Source organism: Portunus trituberculatus, chromosome 42 (genome assembly GCF_017591435.1).
Source record: "Portunus trituberculatus isolate SZX2019 chromosome 42, ASM1759143v1, whole genome shotgun sequence".
Lineage (NCBI taxonomy): Eukaryota > Metazoa > Arthropoda > Malacostraca > Decapoda > Portunidae > Portunus > Portunus trituberculatus.
The window spans coordinates 28,966,018-28,988,868 of record NC_059296.1 but is presented as its reverse complement, the minus strand read 5'-3'; the positions used below and the strand labels follow the sequence as shown (position 1 = coordinate 28,988,868).

Here is a 22,851-nt window from a genome sequence, read left to right as displayed (position 1 = left end):
CAGATTTCTTTCTTGTCCTTGTCTTTGTGCATGTTCGTACGATGCTTTCCGTGTTGACTCTACTGCCTAGAATTTCTTCCATTGAGAGAGGTGACGCCCACATTTTTTCCTTAATATTTTTTTCACTTTTTCACTTTTTGTCGTCGTCATTATTCGTAAGTCACTTCCTGTTTTGCTTATATTGCCTAAATTTCTTCCAGAGGAGTTAGCGCAATACATTTTGTTCACTATAAGGAAGAGGAAGAGATCATAGGCACATGAAAGGCGCGACACTTGCTGAGGCCGTATAATCCTTCCGCCCCGAGGCACCGCGAAGCCCGGCACGTGTCACTCTCAGCTTCACGCCTCGAAATTTACAAAACTTTATCGCGCATCAAAGAAACTTGTGTGGAATTTAGCTTGCATTGGGGACTTAATGAGAGAAAGTTGTTGGAGGGAGACTGCGTGGCTTGACGGGAAGAGGAGGAGGAGGAGGAGGAGGAGGAGGAGGAGGAGGAGAGGAGTTTTTGGGTTAAGATGAAGGGCCGGGAAGTTTGTTCGTCCGTCTGTCGGTTCAGTAAGGACAAGATGAGAGATAGAAAGTTGCAGTTGTGAATGGCTAATTTAATGCTAGTTGTAGTTGTTATTATTAACTTACATTGCTAGTCACATAGTTAAGATTGATTGGTGATGTCAACAAATTCCCTAGTATTTGCTCGTTTGCTAGTGCTTTTAATGTGGGGGGGAGGGGGAAGCACGTTTTTGGCGACGGAACATTGAGGTCATGTGTTGCAAACTGGCGGTGGCGATGCTGGGTGTGTTAGTTTGTTAGTTCAGCGTGAGGAAGGCCGTTAGCGTGAGGAATTAGTGGTGGTGCAACTGGTGGTTCTAGTACTGATGGAGGTCTGACGTGGTGGTGGCAGTTGAGGCAGTACTGTTACTGTTTGTGCTAATAGTTATCCAAGTCATGGTGTTGGTGTTACTGGTGGTGCTATCGGTTTTGTATTATTAGTAGTGGTGTACCCGGTGCTTCTATTCCTGATGCTGATACTACTTTGTTACTGGCATGCTGTTAGAAGTAGTGCTGCTGCTACTGTTTGCGGTACTTGTGGAATTATCAGTGACAGCGGTACAAGTGACGCTGTATTGGTGACATCACAACTTAAGGAGACGGTGACACTGAAACACGCAGAAATTAATGGTAATGAATGGTTGTGTAAATTTATAAGTGGGACGAAGGCCTTTTCAAGAGAGAGAGAGAGAGAGAGAGAGAAGGGGAGGGAGGCGAAGTTCGTAGTATTATATTATAGAGGCGTGATGGCATTCGAGGGGCGGGGACTTGGGGGGAGCATTTCCGTGACTTATGCAGCAAGAGGGTTAATCATTGTAAGGCGACTGGCGGCTAGTAATGATAGTGCGAGGGACGAGGAGGGCGGTAATAATAGTGCGTGGCGGGGGAGGCTGCGACTGTTACAGCAAATGTGAAGGCGAGATGAAGCGGTAAGTGGCCCCTGCTGCCACTGCTGCTGCTGTCCTTGGCAAGTGGACTAAAGGGGGGGAAGGGGGAGGAGAAGGGAGCTACTTGTGGGGGGAAAGGAGGGTCATGGGGCTAATCTTAGGGCCTTCAGGCTTGTCTAGTCTCGTGGGGAGGAGGAGGAGAGGGGAGAGACAGAATAAGGGAGGGGGGTCTTGAGGGGTTTGGGGGCGGCGCTACCGACCGACAGGAGACCGGCTCTGTAGCTGCTAGTGTTACCTTGGCCCGCGGCGTCCCTGGTCCGCCGCTCTCCCCTCAGACGCGTTGCCGGCACTGCTCCGTCATCACCTGCTCCGCCGCACGCCGCTACAGGCTCCGGGACACTCTGCTCTGACTGTCTTCTCTTAATTCCTTCGGCAAGACTGAGACTCTAGTGGTCCGGTACGTGGTCACCAGTTGTTCAAACCCCCGCGCCTAGACTCTGAATATCGCTGCAAGAATGAGGTCTTCTGGACTCTTCACGACTTATCCTGTGAGTAAAGCGAGAGGTGGTGCTCATGTGTCTCTCCCGCGTGGTGTGGACGTGCCGGCAGGTCTCACTGAAGGCAAATGCACAGAGGGGAACAACTCATTCTGATTCCTTACAGTAATCGTGAACTGGTGGATCTTTTTTGCGCTGAGATTGGGACTTGGTGGCGCCGTTGCATGCATTGAATTTCTCCCAAAGACTCAATATCATCCGAAAGTCAAGCTCCGCACTCAGTCTTTTTGTTCTTTCTGGTGGTGTTTTTGTCCATTGTGTGCTCTTTACTCGTAGACGTGCGTTTCCAATTTTGACACCATCTTAGGTTAGTGGTGATAGTGAAGTGGTCGAGGGTGTAAGAAGGTGTAGATATGAGGGTGTACAGCGTTGTCTCGAGTGTAATAGCCATTGTGTATGGAGGTGTAGTTCTATGGGTATACAATATATTAGAAGTTGAAGTTTTAAGGTTGAGTCTTAGGCTTGTGTTGTCTTGAAGTAGCCGAGGACGTAGAAAGTGCAAAGAAAATCAAATTGTCTCGAGTGTACTAGCGAGGCGTAGGGATATGCAATTTTAGAGGAATGTATAAAAAAAAAATATATATATATATATATATATGGATTTTTTAAGGGTGTAACTGTGATTTGAAAGAAGTTTGGAGTTAAAGTTGCAGAGGCAAGGAGACAGCAAGGAAACAGTGGTTAGGAGGAGTAAGATACAGACGCGTGGGCCCAAGAGTATCAGGTGTCAGGAGTGAGGAACCTCAACGGATTCGTTATGTAACACAGTTGTGGTCTACTTCTAGTCATTTGGCTGCACCTGATCCCGAGAGGCAACGATGCAGTGACTGCTTACTGGCAGCGTCCAAGTCTTGGTGGTGTTAGTGACGGGAAGCATTAGCGATGAGGCGTTATCTGTAAAAAGAAAATTCTTGCCTCATTAATAAAAAATAAAAAAAATCGTGTTCTGATGATACCTGATATTTTATTCGGTTGTGACTCGAACCTTTGGGCTTCTATGAGAACTGTTTCCTAAGGCTATGTAAATGATCATTAGCGTTCTTGAAATACATGTTAAACTATCACTAGTCAATAATACAATTGAAGGAGAATTAAAGCAATTCCACTATAACTTGTGAATAAGTACTCGAAGTTCCTGAATCGTTTCATGAATTTAGGCCGTAATGTAAAGTCCTCTTGATTGATACCCGGCGGGTGTTTCTTGGTCTGCTTGACTTTTATTTAAAGAATTGCATGATTGCTTTCGTAATTCTGAAAACCTCCACTATCTCGAGTCACGATACAACTTGCTATTGCGCCTTGAGGTGTTTAAATGTGGATATGATGCAATGTGTCTGGTCAAGATGTAGTGGCATAGTAATGAAGGAACTCTGCACAGTAAGCACGTCCTCATACGCTTAGCAACCAACACTGAAGGCACAGTTTATAGCATAGTAAAAGATATGCTGTCCCAGCGTTATAATCCGTCTGCTGGACAACACAGGCGTGTTCTGTTAGCAGCCACATGGGGACCGCGTGGCGGTGTAGAAAGCACAACAGTTTTACATGCACATCGGAGCTTCAGGCGACTTCTGGCTATGGATTGCATGATGACTACGTGGTAATAGAGCACGGATAAGAGTTTTATATGCACATCGGAGCTTCAGGCGACTTATGACTATAGATTGCATGATGATTGCGTGGTGATAGAGCACGGAGAAGAGTTTTACGTGCACATCGGAGCTCCAGACATGTACTCCAGCTATACAAGTTTTAAAAAGAACCACGTGATAGCTGACCAAGCAAACGATTTTATACGCGCACGAACACAGGAGCTCCACGCGAATTATAGCCGTAGATCATATGAGAAACGCGTGATAGTTAAACGATACGTAAGTGCTGTAACATGCGCATCGGACCTCGACGCGTGTTTTAGTTCTAGGTTTAAAAAAGCCCACGTAACACCCTTCCAGGCATAAGAAAGTTCCACATCTACATTGAAAACTCTGGGAGAATTCAAGGTATGGATTACATGAGGACCGCGTGTTAGTGAGGCGACATACGAACAATTTAACATGCACTTCAAACAGTGGACAAGGGCAGCGAGGTGTGGGGAGGCAACAGTCCTATCAAAACACTATACACTTTGAATATATAAAGGAAGAAAGAGTATCGCTGCTCCATACAAGAGCAGTGTACGTAGATGTATAAAGTGTATTTAGTTGTAAGGGCTGTGGTGAAGAGGTGGCGGTGCAGTCAGTGTGGAGGTACAGAATTAAACCCAAGGTATTTGTGGAGTGAGGCCCGCGCGGGAGTGGAGGGCGTCACGCTGCTCTCTGTTCCTCAAAATATGTTCAGTCTTTATTTTCTTTTTTTTTTCCACACAACAAAACACTGCGTCCTTGTGATGCAAACATTATACAAGACAAATAAAAGCTTCATATATTAGTGCATCTCTCTCTCTCTCTCTCTCTCTCTCTCTCTCTCTCTCTCTCTCTCTCTCTCTCTCTCTCTCTCTCTCTCTCTCTCTCTCTCTCTCTCTCTCTCTCTCTCTCTCTCATTGTCAGTACATATTCAGAGAGCTTGCATAACACACACACACACACACACACACACACACACACACACACACACACACACACACACACACACACACACACACACACACACACGGCCCGGTAGCTCAGTGGTTAGAGCGCTGGCTTCACAAGCCAGAGGACCGGGGCTCGATTCCCCGGTCGGGTGGAGATATTTGGGTGTGTCTCCTTTCACGTGTAGCCCCTGTTCACCTAGCAGTGAGTAGGTACGGGATGTAAATCGAGGAGTTGTGACCTTGCTGTCCCGGTGTGTGGTGTGTGCCTGGTCTCAGGCCTATCCGAAGATCGGAAATAATGAGCTCTGAGCTCGTTCCGTACGGTAACGTCTGGCTGTCTCGTCAGAGACTGCAGCAGATCAAACAGTGAATTACACATATGGTTATTATTTAAGAGGCAGGTTTTCTCTCTCTCTCTCTCTCTCTCTCTCTCTCTCTCTCTCTCTCTCTCTCTCTCTCTCTCTCTCTCTCTCTCTCTCTCTCTCTCTCTCTCTCTCTCTCTCTCTCTCTCTCTCTCTCTCTCTCTCTCTCTCTCTCTCGAGTGGAGTGGCGCAGCTTGAATTCTCAGGTGCCAGGAAATGACCTCAGAGATTGACACACTTGTTTTTGTTTTGCTGTCCACGAGTGACCAGATGGCGGGAAAAGGGAGTGAGGGAAGGAGAGGAGGAGGGGAGATAGAGAGAAAGGGGAAGGAGCGAGGGGCCATTAGAAAACGGAAGGAGGTAGAGAGAAGATAGAAGTAAGGGAATAAATGGGAATAGGAGAGAAAGGAGAAAAGGACAGGCAAAGACATATGAAAGAAAGGAAGGGGAAGAGAGGAGAGGCAAAAAAAAAATGGAGAGGAAAGTGGAGCAAAGGAGAATGAGAGAAGGGAAAAAGGAGAGAAGAAAGACCAAGGGAAGTGTAGGAATAGAAAGAAAGAGATAGGGGACCAGAGGATGGGGAAGAAAATGAAAATATAGAAGAAAAAAGGAAGGCCACAGGGAGAGGAGAGGAGGGTCAGTGGAGGAGAGGGGAGAGATCAGGACGAGGGGAGGAGAGGGAGGGCGGGAGGAAGGAGAAGGGAGGAGCGGAGGAGAGGGGAGAGTGAAGTGACAAACCCATGTGGCCGATAGCGGGTGAGGGGACGCCCTGCACGGGACAAATCATAAGGCAAGAGATGGCCCGCGATATTTGGCTCACCACGCTGCTTGGCTCACCGCGCTACTTGGCTCCCTGACGCGTTATTTGGCTTAGTGCGGCGCTGTGCTTACCTTTACTTCCATTCATCGCCTTTATTGCTGAAATTTATTAGGTGTACACAGAAACACTTAGTATTTAAAGTTAGAGAGTGATGGTAATGATGATGATGATGATAATGATGATGATGATGATGATGATGATGATGATGATAATGATACCCGTGTCACTTCCACTTACTACCAATGTTGCTGTCCATACCGCCATCATATTACTACTACTACTACTACTACTACTACTACTACTACTACTACTACTACTACTACTACTACTACTACTACTGCTGCTGCTGCTGCTTTGCTGCTTCTACTTCTACTTCTACTTCTACTTGTACTATTACTACTGATGATAAATAAGTGTCGATCATTTACATGGCATACTTCTAGTTATACCACCACCACCACCACCATCACCACTACCGCTACCAATACTACTACCATTACCACCACCACCACCACCACCACCACCACCACCAGAAACATTCAAGCTAACCCACATGTTCTTGGGTGGGAGATGATAGACAGGCGTGTTCTCCTCCTCCTTCTCCTCCTCCTCCTCCCTCTCTCCTCCTCCTCCTCCTCCTCCTCCTCTCCTCTCTCAATCAGGGTGATGTTTTGAGTTACGTCCAAGCGAAAATGTTTATAAATAGATAAGGGCAGTGAAGGTTATGCAAGGTGAGGGGGGGAGTGAGGGAGTCAGTGAGGGAGGGAAGTCTTGGCTCCTGTCCTCCTCTCCGTCTCCGTGTCGCCTCGCTCGTTATTGTTACCAGTATTTGCTCTTGTTGAGGCAAAGCGGTTACAATGCTACCTCTGCTACTCCTCCTATTATTACTACAACTACTCCTTATCACTACAAGTACTACTATTACTAAAAGTACTACTATTACTTAAAGTACTGCTATTACTTAAAGTACTGCTATTACTTAATACAACTGCAAGTACTGTCACACTTATGACTACGACCAACACTTTCATCAATACTACTACTACAACTATTGATACTACTACTACAACAACTACTGCTACTACTACTAATAATAATAATGATAATAATAATAATAATAATAATAATAATAATAATAGTAATAATAATACTTGATCTTGTTGCTCGCATTTTAGTTCAGCATCGTAATACCTAAACTAAAAACTACCTCAAAGGATCTTAATAGTCCAATCACCACCACCACCACCACCACCACCACTAACAACAACAACAACAACAACAACAATTACAGCTACGTCTTTTTCTCACTTGATTATCATTCCACACCTGCCTCATGAGTCACACACACACACACACACACACACACACACACACACACACACACACACACACACACACACACACAGGTCAGCCAATCCTGCAGTCGGTGTGCGCGTCCCGTGATCAGTTAGTGGCCGTGGCATTGCCTAGTGTACCATCAGCAAACTTTGACTGACTCCTGACGATGCGTTATGGCGACACCTCCGTCAGCTGCTATCCCTCCAATCAGCCTCACCAACACCACCGCCGCCGCCGCTAGCACCGTCATTATCAGCCAGCGTCTTTCATCAAGTCTATCATTTCAGAGTCATTTCGTAACAGACTAACCATGCGTGTGTGTTCACGTGCGCCACTCTCCCCCTCACCGCCACGTCTCCATCCCCTTCCTCCGCCATGCCTACCTCCCGCCGCTAACAAACAGATGATCCTTACAAGGTAATCATGAGCATCGGGACTGTTGCATGGAACGTGTGGACTTTTAAGGATATTTTCAGCAGGGCTTCAGACATACGGTAACAAAAGGGGTGAAAGTAAAGGTCCATTGAAGGTGCTAGTTCCCAAATGGTACAGTCAAAAGATTATCCAATATTATGTGAAGTCTTGAAATTTCTGTCCTGAAAGTGTTCGTCATAAATGACCGTAAATACAGAGAAAGGAAGGAAATTCAGTGGAGTTGCTGGTGCAATTGGTGTTCTCTGTATCGTTAAGTCTTGTCTTGTCGCTCATGTAGATGAAATAATGCATTATGTAGTGATCCATGCTGAGTTACCTTAAATTCCATCATCATTTTATGCTGTTTCTGAATTAAAGTACACATCAGTGATGTTTTTCCTTCCTCGGTTGCGTAAAATGACACCATCCTCACAGGCAGCTCATGAATAAAAACAGTGGCTTCCTCTATGTTCAGTTGCCTTAAATCCGACCATTCGCCGCTCTAATCTCAGGTATTTTAAGTTTACCTGTGGGTATTTTTCATCTTGAAATAGGAAACGTTGATTATGAAACAACAGACGTACTATGGAATTTGACTTGCAAAAGCCTCAGGCAAGATTGACGCATCCTGTAGTCTACAGTTGCCAGAAAAGTACTTCGTTTTGACGTGGTCATTCTTAGAAGGTGGACAAAGTCGCTCTATAAAGTTTTCCCATTTTGCAAGTTGGGTTTGTTTAGCTTCTTGACTTGGCCGTGGGCATCACGTGATCAGCCTTATCACCCTCGCCTCGTAGAGCGTGGAACAAAGACCGGTTTCCGGAAAGGTGCGTGGCTCAGGGTATGGTGAACACGTGGCGACATGATGGCAGCCTGTGGGCGGCGCGACGTGCCGTACTGCCACGCCGCCCGCCGGGATGGTTTGAGTGACGGTGAAAGTCAACAAGATCATCACTTATAAAAACTCTCAGCATCTTCAGCCGCGTTGCGTGCACGTGTTGGTGTTGCGAGGAGTCGCTGTGTATATTATGCATACGCAGTCTGCTTGTCCCTACTTTGTATGCTTGTTGCGTAATAGTATAATATTAACACAACGGTGCTTGTCACGTGTGTGTGTGTGTGTGTGTGTGTGTGTGTGTGTGTGTGTGTGTGTGCGCGCGCGCGCGCGAATGTCTGTATCCATGCATGTGTGTGGCCGAGACTTCAGGGTGAGTGAGAACGTGTGCGTGCGTGCGCTCGTGCGCGTGCACGGGGTTCATGACTTGCTGAACTGAAAACCTCTCATAACTCCTTTTCTCACTCAACTTGTGCTTATCTCGACCCTTTCAGTGCCACAACATCAGTTCGATCTTATATCGAGTAATATTTCAAGAATGCGTTACATTCAGTGAGATAATGTGGTAATAATGAAGGATCTTTATTTATTCATTCATTAAAACTGTCACTGTTAGTTGTTCAGTAGGTAGTAACTGAAGCTTAGATGGAATCTCCCGTAATAAGTGTTAATTCTCTCTTATGCTTTAGTTCTCAAACTCTCATGACTATTAACTGTGTTTTAATGGTGATTTTATTGTTTTAAAGATCAACATGATATCCACATCATTAACGCGATAAATAGACTTGAGAACACTGCTAATCATCTGTCCAGCTTTTGAAAGTACTTGTGATGAGAGAGCGAAGTGTTCCTGAATACTGACCGTAGTCGTAACCGTGATCTGGTGACCATCCCTCTGTCTCTGGTATCACTCTGCATCTTATTGAGGCTGTGACCGTCTTATCACATTCCATTATCTCACCATCCTTGGCCCACATTAGCTCATCTGTTCTGTCCTATACCTTAACCCTGGCCTTCTGATCACCCTGTCCTCTTTATCATGTGTCCCTCCACCAGTCACTGCCTTGTCTAGCCACACTGCCAGACTGCCACACAGTTACCCTGGACGGCATCTGGTTCGCCACGCCCCGCTGCCTTGCCCCTCACCTTCGTCCAGCCCGCCTGTCCCTCAGCATCCAGTAGCCTCTGTCCTTCAGTCTTCCCCAGTCAGCCACTCTCACTGTCCCTTTCTTTGGCAATGTCCTTTCGTCTTCTTCCCTTACCTGGTCTTCATTCTGCAGTCTTAACTCTTGCCTTATTGTTCCTCTGGTTCTCCTTCCCTCTTCTTGTCCTTATTTCTTTCCCTCTTCGTCTTCTTCTTCTTCTTCTAATTATTTTCTATCTTTATTTTTATTACTATTATTATTATTATTATTATTATTATTATTATTATTATTATTATTGTTGTTTTCCTCCTCCTCCACTCTTTAGCGCACTCTTTCACATAGAACGCATCCTCTCTCTCTCTCTCTCTCTCTCTCTCTCTCTCTCTCTCTCTCTCTCTCTCTCTCTCTCTCTCTCTCTCTCTCTCTCTCTCTCTCTCTCTCTCTCTCTCTCTCTCTCTCTCTCTCTCTCTCTCTCTCTCTCTCTCTCTTTTTCTTACACATTCCTGCACGTCATCTCTACAATTACTCCTACAAGCAACATATTTTTTTCTTCTTTAACCTCGAGAAGAATCACTTAACATTAGCTAAAGATGTCATTTTAGTCGTGTTATTTTTTTTTTTTCAAGTTTTAAAACATTTTTCTCCCTCTTACCAATTGTTGCTTTCTCTCTCTCTCTCTCTCTCTCTCTCTCTCTCTCTCTCTCTCTCTCTCTCTCTCTCTCTCTCTCTCTCTCTCTCTCTCTCTCTCTCTCTCTCTCTCTCTCTCTCTCTCTCTCTCTCTCTCTCTCTCTCTCTCTCTCTCCTCCTCCTCCTGATGTCCTCCTCCTCCTCCTCCTCCTCCTCCTCCTCCTCCTCCTCCTCCTCCTCCTCCTCCTCCTCCTCCTCCTCCTCCTCCTCCTCCTCCTCCTCCTCCTCCTGCTCTTGCTGTGTTTGTGTTCTTTTCTTCCTCCTCTCCTCCAGTTTTCCTCCTCTTCTATTAATTATCCTCCATCACTGCTTCTTCATGCTCCTCTTCTTCTTCCTCTTCCTCCTCCTCCTCCTCCTCCTCCTCCTCCTCCTCCTCCTCCTCCTCCTCCTCCTCCTCCTCCTCCTCCTCCTTTTGGTTACCTAATGAGGAACTTGTTACAGAATTATCGGAAACTTGCAACGTCGCTGATATGTGGTGGTGGTGGGGTGGTGGTGGTGGTGGTGGTGGTGGTGGTGGTGGTGGTGGTGGTGGTGGTGGTGGTGGTGGTGGTGGTGGAGCAACAGCTAATGCCATAGCACAGTTGTTTTATTGCTGGTGGAGACTGGGCAAGGGAGATAAAACACTCCCCTCTCCACCCATCTCTCTCTCTCTCTCTCTCTCTCTCTCTCTCTCTCTCTCTCTCTCTCTCTCTCTCTGATGACGTCATAAGAAGGCACAGTATACCGTATGAGGCACGCCGGGACTTCCCCCTTTCCCCTCCCGGCACACGGACACCGCCTCTCCTCTCCTCTCCTCTCCTCTCGCCTCTCCGCTCCTTGCCCCGTTCCGTCCACCTGCCCGCCTCTCTTGGCCATAAAACCCGACCCTTTCTCAGTAGCCGCCCCACTTAACATCCGCTTCTATCTCTGAAACATACGTCGTAGAAAAAGAATGTAGCTGTTATTTACTTCCATTAGGGACTTGTTTGGTTGTAGAGGAGATATTGGAGATTGATCAAAGTGGTGGTGGTGGTGGTAGGGGTGGTGGTGGTTGATATGATACGTATGGTCTTTTTTTTTGTTTCTTTTTTGTGTGTGTGTGTGTGTTGCGTTGTGGGTTGGTAATAATTGAGGGAAGGAATACGATTGGAGGGGGGAAAAGGATTTGAGTGTTGGTGTTGATGGTCAAGTATATGATAAGATCTTTTTCCTTCTTTTTTCTTATTTTGCGTGATGTGTTATGGTTTTCTATGCTGTTTTTTTGTTTTGTTTTGTTTTTGTGCTGGGACGGGGGGAAGGGATCTCTCTCTCTCTCTCTCTCTCTCTCTCTCTCTCTCTCTCTCTCTCTCTCTCTCTCTCTCTCTGTCTCTGTCTCTCTCTCTCTCTGTCTCTCTCTCTCTGTCTTTGTCTCTCTCTGTCTCTGTCTCTCTTCGTCTCTGTCTCTCTGTCTCTCTCTCTGTCTCTGTCTCTCTTTGTCTCTGTCTCTCTTTGTCTCTGTCTCTCTTCTCTGTCTCTGTCTCTGTCTCTCTTCTCTCTCTCTCTCTCTCTCTCTCTCTCTCTCTCTCTCTCTCTCTCTCTCTCTCTCTCTCTCTCTCTCTCTCTCTCTCTCTCTCTCTCTCTCTCTCTCTCTCTCTCTCTCTCTCTCTCTCTCTCTCTCTCTCTCTCTCTCTCTCTCTCTCTCTCTCTCTCTCTCTCTCGTCACAATTGGCATTTCAGATGTGTCTATTTGTGGAGTACAAAGACAATAATTACTTTTTTTTTTTTTTGTATTTTCAGGCGTTGCGTTGGAATTCAAACACTTCAATGCTAAAACTATTATTTTATCTCGTCATCTACTGCTTTTTGTACTTTTTTTTATATAGCACGGTCTCTCAACCCTTTCAGTACCAGGACACATTTTTCATATTTACTCTGGTTACTATTTGATGATTTTATACACCTTCAGAAACTCGTGTAGAGATAAGATAGTGAAGACTGTGGCCATTAATCTTTTGACCTCCATAGACCGTTCGTAATGTAAATCAAATCGTTTAATCACACCAAAAATTCATGATAAAAATGCGTTCCAGTACTGAAGTGGTTAAAATGTTCCTTGACTATTGAAAAAATTAAACAACTTTTTTCTCCTCACTGCGTTCATGCAAACAATATTTTCCAGTGTTCTGACTCACTTTTCCCGGGAGAACTTTTTTCCTGTAAATACTTACGTGGTTGTAAAATAAATTAACCTTCTATTCTTTTCCTCCTTTTTGGTATGTTCATGCACACCATATTTTCAATCCTCAATATTTTTTTTCCTATTTTTATTTTTGTAGCTTGTTTTTTTTCCGATTCTTAACTTTTTCGTATTTTTTTTGTACTAGTCCTTTAAAAATTTTGTACCTGTTGAAAGTCAAATGCACTTTTTTCTTCTTTTTTTTCCTTTTCTTTTTTTCTTTTCGATGCATCCATGGGAACAATATTTTCAAGTCTTCTCACTCTGTGTTTACAAAGAGCGGCTGTTGCTGGAAAATAGCCGAGTGTTGAGTGAAGTGTTGTGTTGTGTTGCGTGGTGTTGTGGCCATTACGTATTTGCAATTCAATGATAGGATATGATTACTTGTTTTTTCTCCTTTTTTCTCTTTTTGCTTTTTTTTTTCCTGGAGAGGATTGGTTTGTTTGTGGAGTCAGCAATGCATCCTGCTCGAAGGTTACTCTTGTTTTTGTGGCGAAGTATAATTACCTCAGGTGCACACTTGTGTCCTGCTGGCTATTCTGAGGCAAGGGTGCGCTGCTGCTGTTATTGTTAGTGGTAGCGGTGACTGTGGTTGTAGGGATGCTAATGGTGGTGATTGTTGTTGTTGTTTAATGTTTTTTCTTCATCATTGTTGTTGCAATAGTACGTTTACAAGTATCATCAGTAGAATTGGTCGTAATGTTAGTAGTAGTAGTAGTAGTAGTAGTAGTAGTAGTTGCTGTTGTTGTTGTTGTTGTTGTGTAGAGTGGGTAGTAAGGAAATACAAGCTGATGCTAGGTATGTACTATATTCTTTGAAATTTGGGTTATACAACCATCTTAAGAAATGTCTGTAACTCATTCTCTCTGAAGATGGTTGTATAACTGAAACGTCAAAGAATATAGTACATGCCTTGCATCAGTTTGTTTTTTCCTACCACCCATTCTAGTAGTAGTAGTAGTAGTAGTAGTAGTTGTTGTTGTTGTTGTTGTTGTTGTTGTTGTTGTTGTTGTTGTTGTTGTTGTTGTACCACCACCACCACCACCACGACCTCCTGGGATCAAGGTTACTGTTGCTTTTAAACCATTCGCTCGGTCACCCAATTGAAGACACGCTCTGAATCTATAAGCACGTTGCATGAGATGGACGGGGGCACGATGTTGGCAGCCGGTCTCTGCGCTATGTCTGAGGGGCAACACGTACGCCAGTGGCGAGGCTATGCTGGGGTGCGTTGTTGTCCTGAGCTGCTTTTACGATCACGCCGCAGCCAAATCCGAAGGACAACGTAGTGGGAATGTCTGAAAAGGACGGAGAAGGGGTGGAGTCTTTCGAGGCAATGAGGGTGGAGGCGTGGTAGGTGTGTTGGTCATGGGCGAGGCTTTGCGAAGCGGGGGCGAGGTAAACAGCGCTCAGCCGCTTCTCGCCTCCACCAAGCTCACTTCCTAATCGAGGAACACAGGGCAAAGGAAGCAGGTCTCGGTCTCTTATGAGATGAATCATGTTCTGTAAATATTTAAAAAGTAACGCGTTTGCTTATCTATTCAGGAAAAAAATCGGTATTGTTTACAACGTATTTGCTTTTGAGGGCTTCCTGATGTTTCCTTCCATTTTTTTCCCTATTTTTCTAGACTTAACCAACATTCATAAAGTCAGGCGCACAGGCAGGCTGTCAAGTGAGCAGACAGGTACGCAAGCAGGCATGCAGTTAGTCCATTAGACGGTTAGGTAGGCAGTCACGTGAGCTGGCATGCTGTTAGTTGTAAACACAGACAGGCGGCCATGCAGACAAGAAACCAGATAGTCAGGTAGGCAAAGCAAACGAAGTCATGCAGAGAGTTAGGTAAGGATGTCTTCCAATGCACAGTGAATACTCGTCCGAGACCAGAACAATACGGAGTTCCAAGATTCATTAGATATTCATACTCTGTTACGAACCTGAGCATCACGAGGGGATCAGGCGACATGCGGGGCGGCGCGAGGTGAGACTGGGAAGCGACGTGAAGGAGACGCATCAGTCGAGACAAAGCTGAGGCTGTTGCTCCAAATGACGGCAACGCGATTCCCACCTGCCAATTTCAAGCCGTGTCAAGGCTGCCCGATGAGCCTCGTTTGTCACGCGAAAGCTCCATTGCCTCGCTTACAGGTGATGGAGCCGCCCTCTCTCTCTCTCTCTCTCTCTCTCTCTCTCTCTCTCTCTCTCTCTCTCTCTCTCTCTCTCTCTCTCTCTCTCTCTCTCTCTCTCTCTCTCTCTCTCTCTCTCTCTCTCTCTCTCTCTCTCTCTCTCTCTCTCTCTCTCTCTCTCTCTCTCTCTCTCTCTCTCTCTCTCTCTCTCTCTCTCTCTCTCTCTCTCTCTCTCTCTCTCTCTCTCTCTCTCTCTCTCTCTCTCTCTCTCTCTCTCTCTCTCTCTCTCTCTCTCTCTCTCTCTCTCTCTCTCTCTCTCTCTCTCTCTCTCTCTCTCTCTCTCTCTCTCTCTCTCTCTCTCTCTCTCTCTCTCTCTCTCTCTCTCTCTCTCTCTCTCTCTCTCTCTCTCTCTCTCTCTCTCTCTCTCTCTCTCTCTCTCTCTCTCTCTGTGTGTGTGTGTGTGTGTGTGTGTGTGAATTCACTTAGAAACACTTCATCAGTTGCTTAACAATAACATTTTGTTATTGAAGAGAGAAAGGAAGGAAAAAGATAACAAATACAGGGAAAGGGAGAACTGTTTACAAAACCATCATCTTATCAAAGAAAGACAGGAAAACGAGAGAGAGAGAGAGAGAGAGAGAGAGAGAGAGAGAGAGAGAGAATTACTATATTCGAGGAACTGCTGTAATTTGAGATTAAACCTAATTATCTAAACAAGCCATGTCCTCCTGACCACTTTCTCCCTTATATTAGATCTTTTCCTTGTATTTGTTGGTTTCAGGCGTTGTGTTTGATATGTCTCATTATCTATCTACACTATTAAAGAATGCTGCTATCAAAACATCTAGCAATGAATCACTACTATCTTCCTGTCCATCTATATCCCTTAAAGAAGCCTCATTATAGAATTTGAACGTAATTTTCCAAACTCTACCCTTTGATTAACTAGGACCTTGGGCTGGAGATCTTTACCTTTTCTTGTCTTATTACTATTGGGCAGAGCTTTGACATGTAAAAAACCGTCTATCTACCCACGCGTCCTTCATATCAACCGGTTATTAGAGTGATTTCCACCATTGGTCCTTCCCCTCAGCCGAACCTTGTCCTGCTCCCACAGTCCTCACACTTACGTAGGTCAGGGCAGCAGATCTATCGCTGGTCGATCCACTTGGCAGCTTGGCCCATGACAGCACCGGCCTACCTGTCACCTGTATACCTGCCTCACAATGCCTTGTATGTCTTGACTTACGGTGATGCTAATGGGCCACACGAAGCCAGAAAACCGGAGTGACTCGAGTTTAAATGTGCTTGGCGTGTATGATACTAGTTTTCTCGAGGCATGTGAGGCTGAAATCTGCGAGGTCCGTCTTGTCAAACATCTCACGGTCTTGTCTCGTCTACTTTTGGCAAGCTCTACATATTGCAGGTCTTTAAGGTCTTCAAGGATGTTTGCTTGATTCTTGTTGTGGTTTTGTATCATTTGTGGACAAAACAAGTGTGTGGAAGAAACGGGGGATGGGAAGCGCGAGGGGGAGGCAGAGGAGAAGTTATATTATGTATAGTTTAGACTTGTAGAGAGAGACAGAAAACGCACACACACACACACACACACACACACACACACACACACACACACACACACACACACACACACACACACACACACACACACACACACACACAGCGACAAAACAATAAGAAAAAAATTTGATAGTAATAAATGCATGTACAAGGTGTAACGTACCAAGAGTTTTCGCGTCCTGGGTGACGAATGGTGTGGCGTGCACGGAGAGATTGCAGGGAAAGTGTAGACTGCAATGTAGAAGGCAAAGTGTAGGGGACGACAGGGCAAAAACTAGCGGCCATTGGTACTAAATCGACCCACGTGGGATGATCGGGACCCAGTACGACGTGACCTGAGATTTGACCGGGAGTAGGGCAAGGTCATGAATGGGTATAGAATGGTGTGGAGGAGGGAAGGAGGACTGACAGGGAACGCGGCGCTAAGACGAGGGAGAAGCTTGAGAGAAACTGTCTTGTAGAGCTAAGGGACGAGAAAGTAAAGGATGACGTGATATTTAAGTGAAACAATGGCGGATGTAATGTGACGCCTGGCTGGGTCATGATCTGGGTTGAAGACTGACATAGAGGCTTCGATCACGTGATGTGTATTGCGTCGTTGCTCCAGCTTGGTGTTTGGAATGCAAGCTGCTCTGTAATCCTGCAAGCCACACCAAGCTTATTAGCGGAGCCGTGGGCCGCCCTCCCGACCCCACCGTCCGTCACAACTGTCACTTGCAGTGGTGGTGTGTGTGTGCAGGGCAGCAGGAGTATCGGCCACTGACTGCCTCAACCTCTCGCTGTCGTCTTGTCCTTAGATGTACCATGGGCTCTCTCTCTCTCTCTCTCTCTCTCTCTCTCTCTCTCTCTCTCTCTCTCTCTCTCTCTCTCTCTCTCTCTCTCTCTCTCTCTCTCTCTCTCTCTCTCTCTCTCTCTCTCTCTCTCTCTCTCTCTCTCTCTCTCTCTCTCTCTCTCTCTCTCTCTCTCTCTCTCTCTCTCTCTCTCTCTCTCTCTCTCTCTCTCTCTCTCTCTCTCTCTCTCTCTCTCTCTCTCTCTCCTGTCTGTCTGTCTGTGTTCCTGTCTGCCTGCCGTACCCCTGCATGCAGCACGCAGCCTCCACGCGGGGCAGCGGTGGCGGCCACGGGGTCAAGCCGCCGAAGGACACGCGGGCTGAGGACGCCTCCTGATGCCAGCAGTTTTATCTCACCTCCGCTGACTCATCTCCTGCCAAGCGGCGACTCGCTCCTCTTGGACGTGCCGCTCGTATTGTTCTGGCCGTGGGGGGTGGGGAGGTTGGGGACAAGGGGGGACTTGGCTCCATGATATTTCCAACACTTTTCTAAATGGGAGCAGGCGGCGGCGCTGTCACAGCCAACTCAGGGTGAAAATAACCTGTTGTTTTTTTTTTCTTTGTTTTTTTTTTATTTAATGGGTGACTCGGCGTTGGTTGAAACAAATTCAACAAATTGGTGGACTGTAGTCTCGTTAGTGCGTTAATGTCCACATTGACGTGCACCGTTATCTGCGAGTATTTATCGTCATTGTTTCATTCACTGTGTGTGTTTTTATCGTCTTCATCCATTTGCCACCTTCGGTTATCTCAAGGAGCTCATGAAGTCAGACGCAGCAGAGGAATGTGCCGCCGCACAACAAAAAGTGATGCCTGCAATTTTGTAGCGTTTTTGCGAGTTAGTGGTGGCGGGATAACACAGCGAGGAGACAATCGGCCCTTGTGCTGCCCGGCCTTGGTGTTTTTCTGAGAGTGGGAGACTGCTTGCTGCGAGAAACCTCAACAAGAGTGGGACACTTATAGTGTGCTTTCAGTATACGGAAAATCTTACCGTGTGTGTGGGATAACTGCAGGGAGTCAGTGACGGGGAAGAGCTGTCTTGCGTCACCGTGCGCCGCCTCCGCCGCCGGGCACAAGTTTCGTAGAAAGCCTTTACTTAAAACTAAATCCCCTGCATAAGTTCAACGTTGGAATTCAAGGTTACTATTTCTTTATTTTTTCTTCTGTCTTTCCATTACAGTTTTCTTTTTTCCTATTTCTTCCTAAACACGTTTGTTTCTCCCTCGTGCCCCCCCTCTCTGTCTCTCTATGCTTTCGTGCGCTCACCTTCCCCCATTACCTTGGCCAGTCAACAACGGTATCCCATTTTCCTCTTCTCCCCCTCCCAAAGCTGCCTCCGCCTCCATCCTTATCTCCCGCCCCACACTTGCCGCCAACCCAAGTGTGCTCTGGTGCTCCCGAAGCGCCGGGTTGCAGTTGGGTCCAGATCGTCGCTCAGACAGGACGCTTCTCAGGTAAGGGAGCCTAGGCCGCGGTTCAGACTTTGACCTACTGCAACATAACATTACACTTAAGAGTTTAGTGAGATCATTGCTCTTTTTATATTTGTTTGTGTCACTGCCACCTGGTTCTGCCCACATTACCTAAGCGAACAGTGCCGAGCGGGCCATCTAGCTTATCCGCGTTGCTCAGATCAGTTCGTGAAGGGAAAAAAACAGTGACGTAAGAAGCTCTGCGGGTCATGCTGGGCTGATGCACCGCCGCTCGCCCTGAATGCCGATTACGTGGCAGGAGTTCGCCAGACGCCGCAACACAAGCTGCTGCCTCCCGCACTTGCCAAATGTCTTCGCCACCTCCATTGCGCTTCGTTTTTTACCAAATCGACTTCGCTACAACAGATAGTCTTTCCCATTCCTTGCGATGAGGAAACAAGACGCAAACTCCGCTTCCTCCTAGTCCCGTTAACATTTGCACGCTTCCTGACGTAACCGCGACAGAGGAAGGGAAAGAAGGCGTATGTATTGAATAAGCATGCGGAAAGTTGCGTAAAAGAGCACTGCCCCGCCGCTGTCTCTCTCCGCCAGCCACGGCCCGCCCCGACCACCACTCCGTCAGGTGGTCACGAGGGAGGCAGTTCAGGGTCCTTATGATGAGTTGCAGCCACCGTTGTTTGTGATCTGTTAGCACACACTGGTCTTTTCTTGGCATCGTGTGCTATATTATGTTCGCTCTCTCTCTCTCTCTCTCTCTCTCTCTCTCTCTCTCTCTCTCTCTCTCTCTCTCTCGTCCTTATTTTCTCCATCTTTCTGCTTTTTCTTTTCTTTATTGTAACTTATTCTTTATTTTCTCTTCTGCTTTCATATTCTTGTTTTCTTTGCCGTACATTCTCCTTCTTACTTTTTTCCTTGTCTGTCTGGCCATCTTTTGCATGCTTCTCTTTGTCTCTTTTCCTGTTTGTTTATTTGTATCTCTTTAGTTTAATTGTCTTTTCCTTCTCTCTCTGTCTGTCTCTCCGCATATGTATGTCTGTATTTGCCTGTCTTTGCTGGTTTGTCTATCTGTCTATCCGCCCGTTGTCGGTGGGTTGTCTGTCTTTGTCCACCTGTCTGCCTGATTTGGCTAGTTTCTGTTTTTCTCTGTTTACCTGCCTGTCTTTGCTGGTTTGTCTGTCTGTTTGTCTTTCTGTTTATCCGTGTGTCTTTTTGCTTGCTTACTCGTTCATCTCTCTCTCTCTCTCTCTCTCTCTCTCTCTCTCTCTCTCTCTCTCTCTCTCCACACACACACTTGACCCTGAGATGGCAGCATCTCATTGGCTGCCTGCAGGGGGAGTGGCGGGGCGCTGGAGGCGGGGCGGGGCGCACACACCCTCGCCCTCGCCCAATCACGATGCGAGGACACGGGGGAGCAACCTCGAGGCCGACCAACACACACACACACACACACACACACACACACATGGGACTATGGCTAAGCGTATGTTTCTTACGCATGAATATTCGTACATGTATGTTCATGCATACACGCACACGCGCGCACACACAGTCACATCCAGACAGGGCACGCCACAGCAGGCACGTCCACCGCGAGGGGGGATGAGCAGCCGCGCCAGGGCGAGTACAAGAAGTGGAAGCGTGCTGCGGGACAAGTGTGTGGCCGTGGCGTGAGCGGCACGTGATCACCAACAAGTAACATCAACTCCTCTCTTTTTTTTTTTTTCTTCTCTTTTTACTCTCGCATCTCATTCTGCCCCGCCTCCAACAACTCCCCACGACTCCTATGTTCACTCTCTCCTGGATGGTATTTACATTTCTTTGTAGAGCCCCACGAGGATGCTCCAGGCCTCTGTGCCGCTAACCGAGGTCCTCGTGCTCCTCCTCCTTTCTTAATTCCGTCGATGACGCAAGTTCCCAGCTATGTGATGTCACTGACTTGGTGACAGTCAGACCTGCACAGAGTCCCAATTTCCCGCCAGAATTTGTTGCTGTCCATCTATCATTCTTTATTTGGTCATTTTTCCATCTGTGACGTGTTCCTTCCGCTTCTCGTCTTCATTATGACGTCACCGGAGAATAAGTGATAAGCATTGCGTCACAGGCTGCCGTAAGCACAGCTGAGTGCTTCATTTCACACTGATATAGAAATACTAATAGGATTCCGATATTTTTAGCATCACTCATAAGATCATGAGGTGTTGACTTCTTAACTGGTCGAGAGAGAGAGAGAGAGAGAGAGACGTGAGAGAATGTGACCATCAACTCCACCAGCACCACCTCCCCGCTGCCTTCCTCGTGTTGCTCACGTGAAGACAACCTGCCTGCCTCCCAGCCGCCCTGACTTTGGCATTCTCGCAGCTCTCCCTCCCTCTCCCTCTCTCCCCCCAACCCAACACAGCCACGCCTCCCGCTCTCCTCTGCTTCCCCCTCACGTCTTTTTCTGCTTCTTAACATCAATGCTTTCCTCATCATTACCGCCCTTCTTGCCCTCATCGTGACTCGCCCAGTTTCTCTCTCTCTCTCTCTCTCTCTCTCTCTCTCTCTCTCTCTCTCTCTCTCTCTCTCTCTCTCTCTCTCTCTCTTGTTCGTGTTTTGTCAACTTGTTCCCCTCTATCTCTACTCTTACCCTCCCTCCCTCCCTCCCTCCTCCTCCTCCTCCTCCTCCTCCTCCTCCTCCTCCTCCTCCTCCTCCTCCTCCTCGTTCTCCTTCTCTGCCAACTTGCCCCCTCCCCCACATTCTCTTCCCTTCACTTCCCACACACACACACACACACACACACACACACACACAGAGAGAGAGAGAGAGAGATAGGAAATTTTGGGTGAAGATGGAAAGATCAAAGACTTGTACTGGTTTCTTCCCCAATACTACTTAGCCATTGATTTACTAGAAGTTCATCTTAATCCCTTCAGTACCAGGACACGTTTCCACATTTATCCTGCTTGCTATTTAGTGACTTTAAAAACAGCCTCAAAAACTTGTGAAGACTCGGGCCATTAACCTTCTGACCTCCATAGACCCTTCCTATTGTTAGTAAAATCATCTAATCATACCCAAAACTCAAGGTAAAAAAATGCGTTCCAGTACTGAAGGGGTTAATGTTCAGTAGTATGGTTTACAGGGTGTGGTGGGTGTGGCTGGTGCAGTATGGTGGTGTGGTGCAGTGTAATGATGTGGCTGGTACAGTGTTTGTTTACAGTGTGTGGTACAGTGCGTGGTAGCATGTGGGTGATACAGTAATGGAGTACAGTCAGTGGTAGTGTGTGGTAGTGTACAGTGAAGTGGTATTTTGCAGGTTCAGGTTAATATCTAGTTTTCCTTGTAGTGCGTCCTTCCTTTCCTCCTTCACCTTCCTAGAATTCATCTCCTCTTCCGTCCTTGTTCTGCCTCGTCTTTCTGTAGTCTTCTCTCTATCCGCCTTACGTTATTCACGCATTTCCTCTCCCTCTTATCGTAAATCTCTTCCTTTGTCGTCATTACTCATACTCGCAAAAACAAAAGCAAAACAACACGTTACCTTACCTGTGCGTGTTGACTCTGCGATGCTCACCTGTCATTTTCGCTTCAAGAATACCAACATTATTGTCGTTTACTACAGATACAAATTCCACAGTGCATTATTAGGGTACGTACGCAAGCAGCATTAGAGGAGATGTGTGTTATAGTATTGCAACACACACACACACACACACACACACACACACACACACACACACACACACACACACACACACACACACACACACACACACACACACACACACACACACACACACGGTTACCTTCAGCCTGTCCATTCATCAACCTTTCATCACTGTGCTTGCTTCTATCCCCCCTCTTTTCTCCTCCTCCTTTTTCTACTCCTCCTCCTCCTCTCTCCTCCTCCTCCTCCTCCTCTCTCCTCCTCCTCCTCAGTTTCTTCTTTCCCCTTTTCCCATTCCCATCTCTTCACTTCCTTCTTTCGTAATGAAATGGAAAGAAAAACAACGTTGAACTAACCTAGTCTGACCACTTCCTGTTCCTTCACCACCACCACCACCACCACCACCACCACTACTACCACCATCTCTCTTTCTCGCTCTTGCTCAACCACCCACCCACCCACCCAGCGCTTCCTTCCATGCTCTCAGTCCACGCACACTTCCTCCTCACTTCCCTTCTACACCTGTTAGAGTCGTAAGGTAAAACATCGTCTTCAAGTGTATCTTACATTTAATGGTTATCAAAGAAGCTGCTGCGCGTTGTAAGATACGAGAGAGAAAGTAGATATTAACTTAGTTTTTATCTCTCTTCTTGCGTCATTCATTCTGAGGGACTGTGTGTGTGTGTGTGTGTGTGTGTGTGTGTGTGTGTGTGTGTGTGTGTGTGTGTGTGTGTGTGTGTGTGTGTGTGTGTGTGTGTGTGTGCTGGGAAAAGGGAGGTACAGGAAGAGCTGGCGGTCAAGAAGGAAAACTGTTTATATTGAGTTAATATTCTTGCCTCATTCGCGTGTTTTAATAGAAGAAAGATGTGAGGCATGCAAAACAAA

General features: G+C 46.6%; 1 protein-coding gene across 6 annotated transcripts in view; it reads left to right on the top strand.

Annotated features, from left to right (window-relative positions):
* The window catches only part of LOC123517678 (sodium-dependent phosphate transporter 1-B-like), a 177,565-nt gene that overhangs the window by 127,837 nt on the left and 26,877 nt on the right, over positions 1–22,851 (top strand). For 2 of the 6 annotated variants that reach the window (XM_045278016.1, XM_045278012.1), the window contains exon 1: positions 1,727–1,985. The exons of 2 other annotated variants lie outside the window; for them this stretch is intronic. The gene's annotated coding sequence lies outside the window, so the exon portion shown is untranslated. Of the gene's footprint in view, positions 1–1,726; positions 1,986–18,210; positions 18,344–22,851 lie in introns of those variants that run through there. 2 more of the 6 variants (XM_045278015.1, XM_045278014.1) reach the window with 2 other exon arrangements.